At 45.9% G+C, this 3,629-nt stretch overlaps 1 pseudogene; it reads left to right on the top strand.

Annotated features, from left to right (window-relative positions):
• Positions 1–516: 516 nt before the first annotated feature.
• LOC131503527 (uncharacterized) lies at positions 517–1,377 on the top strand (annotated as a pseudogene).
• The last annotated feature ends 2,252 nt before the right edge of the window (positions 1,378–3,629 follow it).

Here is a 3,629-nt window from a genome sequence, read left to right on the forward strand (position 1 = left end):
ATGAAAGTGCGCATGGATACTAACTAGGCCAACTGTTTGCTGCTGCTGTGAAGAACAGCTTCGTGAACTGTGAGCTGTAGCAATACACGTATGGAACCCTAAGCAAGGTACAGTATATCGGTGTTCTTTGAAAGGGTAGAGTAGTTATTTCAATTTGGCTTTCAGTGCGTTGCATGACAAGGCACTTAATTAGCTAAAACCCTCTTAGAGTCATGTTTGATTGCAAGTTGTGTGTACTCTCCACCGCTAAGTGTCATTTCATGTTAGATGGAATTAATGGAGGCTGAAGCACCCGTGCATTCACCTCTAGGACAACACTCTTGAACTCGTGAAGAATTATGGGCCTTCTCAGGTAAGATTGCGTGCAGGTCTTTCTCAAGGGCATAATCTTAAACACAGCCAAACCTAAGGCAGCTTTGGGCAGCCCACCTTGATAAGATATGCAGACATTGTGACCTCACAAAGCACCTGGTCTCCTAGCAACTGCGGTGTGACTCTCACAGCCTGCCTCCTGATTTGGCTTCATGGTAGGAAATTCATTAGGGTCCTGAGGCGGCCTCGAGACCTGGCAAGCGCAGCGGCCCCTAGCGGCCTCACATCCTGAGCAGCATGAAGAGGCGGAGGCGCTGGCCCAGGGCGGCCTTGGCCCCAGCCGCCGTAGGAGGAGCCTCTAGCGCTGCAGGAGGGGCCATGCGGAGGCAGCAGCCCCCGAGGCCCGCCTCCAGACGCGCCCGCTAGCTGCCAGGCGGAGGCGCCACGGAGCCCGGACGGTGGCGGTCGGCCAGAGGAAGGTGCCGCCCCCGCCGCCACCGTCCCGGGAGGATAGCAGCCCCCGTAAGCACGCGGCACCCGGGCCGTGCTCCAGGGGCCGCACCCTGGAGGAGAGTGGAAGGGCGGCCACCCCGACGTTGACCACCTTCCCCACCATCCGCGTAGTAGGCGTCGTGTGGGTCGAGAGCAGCCTGCCAGAAGCGCTACGCCAGGCGCGCCAAGTCCTGGGAGTGAACCTGGAACCCGTGGTGAGACTCCGCCTCTTCCCAGTGACTGGGCGTGAGATGCGGGCCACCGCCGCGCGACTTCTCAGCCCCGGGACCGGTTGTGCCTGGAGGGATGAACTAGGGACAGCCGGGACCGCGTCTCCTAGTGCACTTTACAGGAGAAGAAGCACAAGACGGTCCAGGCCAGCGCCCCCGGGATGCGGCGCGGCCTTCTGGGACTCCGGGGCAGCTGTGCCCTCTGCTGCCTCCCAGCACCAGGTCTGCGGAGGGAGGAGACCCCTGGATCGCAAGGGAGGTCCCCTTTCTTCCTAACCCCAGATTGAGATGTCTCCAGGACTGTAGGGGCAGATCCATGTTCTCTCTTGTTCCCTCATTGGTCTGAAGTCTTCAGAAGAAGCTATTCCACCCCCACCCACTCCAAAGGAAGTTGGTTCCATGCTTGTGTAATAAAGCTAGAATTCCCTTGCTGTTCACCCACCTCTGGCTCCTCCCGCCTCATTTTCTTTCTTTGTCTCCTTTTTTGACTGCCACTCTTTCTGGACGAAAGATTGAATATGTGTGGAAAGTTGTTGCAATAGTTGGTATTCTCAATACCAATGGCAATAGTGGGTATTCTGAGTCCCACACCTTTCCGAGTTAACTGGATTCCAACGCTTTGACCAAGGATATTTTCGAAGAATTTCTAAGAAATTCAAGCGTATCACTGTTAATAATGTAAGGATTTGTATGGCTTTGAATGTCATGGGCTCGGTGATTACAAACCAAAAGATTCAAAGTTCAACTGTGTACACATTTTTAAGACGTTTCTAAAGATTTTATATTGAAATGTAATGTTTATGTTTACTGAGCTCCTAAAGGAAATGGTAGACACTCGGGAAGTTTTGTTGAGTAAAATTAACTTGGGAAATTCTTTATAAGTTGGTAAAATTGAAAGTGCATTGAGAAACCACACGGTTTCTATTAAAAACCAATGAGTGATTTTCAATAACTAACTAATTAACTAACTAACTAACTAACTAAATAAATAAATAAATAAATAAATAAATAAATAAATAAATAAATAAATAAATAAATAAATAAATAAAAAAACTGGTGCTGGTTATGGACATGGATGGAATCCACTCGGAAATGACTTGGCTTTGTACCAATCTCACATACTGATCTGGGAATCTTTCCAGGATGATTTATTTTAAAATTGAAATCACATAGAATAAATGAGTAGGGGTAAGTGTGGTGACTAAAGCTGCATACATAATAGCCGTTGGAATTCTCTGAAGTATTACTGATATAGAGCGGTGGTACATTTTTTTTGGCACCAAATACCTGGTTGAGGTTATCTTTGGGCAAAATAGATTTTCCTCACTTGTTTTTGTCGTTGTTGTTGGATAACAGGAAATATCCACATTACCAAGCATCACTCTTATAAATATCATGGCATTTGGTTAACAGTTTTGCTCCAGGACTTTCCTTTATTATCTTATGTCCATGCACAGTTAAGTTGGCACGTATTGGTCTTTTGCTTGGCAATCAAAGACCAGAGGGATCAAACAGGAGAGCCACACAGAGTACTTTTCACTTTCATGATCGTGTTTATATCCTGTGGCCCAGCATGGAATTCTGGATTATCCAAGTGACCTCAGTTATTGGTGGCAGCGAGACTTAATGGTTTTTAGTCAGTGGTGCCGCAGCCAGATTTTACTGCGATATCGGAAGGGCCAAGGAGTGAGTTTGTACCACTATTCTTTCAAGTTTAAGTGTTCTGCAATAGAACCATCCATCCCAGGCTGAAACATGACCTATTAAATCTTCAAGATTACGGTTTCTCTCTGCTTGGCAGCTTTTTAGGGCAATAATGAGAGTTGTGATTTTTTTTTAATTTTCTTTTAATGTTTATTTATTTTTGAGACAGAGAGAGACAGAGCATGAATGGCGGAGGGTCAGAGAGAGAGAGAGAGACACAGAATCTGAAGCAGGCTCCAGGCTCCGAGCTGTCAGCACAGAGCCCGACGTGGGGCTCAAACACACGGACCGTGAGATCATGACCTGAGCCAAAGTCGGACGCTTAACCGACTGAGCCACCCAGGCACCCCAATAGTTGTGATTTTGACTCTTGGGCTTGTAGAGTTCAAATGGCATAGCTTCCTAATATACAGTTTCCAGTAAGCCTCATATTCTTTTTTTCACTACTCAGTGATAATGTGTTGTTACAAATACTGCCACATGAGTAAATAAAAGTGAATAATTATTTAAAAGATGCAGAGGGTTAAATTATACTCGTGTCATAGGAAGCTTATATAAATTTTCGTTACTAGCTTCCATTGCCAATGGTATTTGAAATACAGAAGTTTTTCTCCCCCACCCTCCCCAAATTAACTGTTTTAGCTAATTAGCCCCTGAGGAAAAGATACATATTTGTACAACTTCCCTATTGTATGTAATTGCATAATAATTAAAAATGAATCCAATGACCATATTAGAATGTAATTTCAACATATAGCTTATCGAGGTAGCTTCCCAGAGGGTTTTGAAATTAGATGTAGCTGGGAGGATAACTTAGCTCAGTACAGCTTTGAAACACAACCATTGACACCATGCAGTTATTTGTACTTAACTGAGAATCTTAGTTTTTCC

The sequence above is a fragment of the Neofelis nebulosa genome, chromosome Y (genome assembly GCF_028018385.1).
Source record: "Neofelis nebulosa isolate mNeoNeb1 chromosome Y, mNeoNeb1.pri, whole genome shotgun sequence".
NCBI classification, from domain to species: domain Eukaryota; kingdom Metazoa; phylum Chordata; class Mammalia; order Carnivora; family Felidae; genus Neofelis; species Neofelis nebulosa.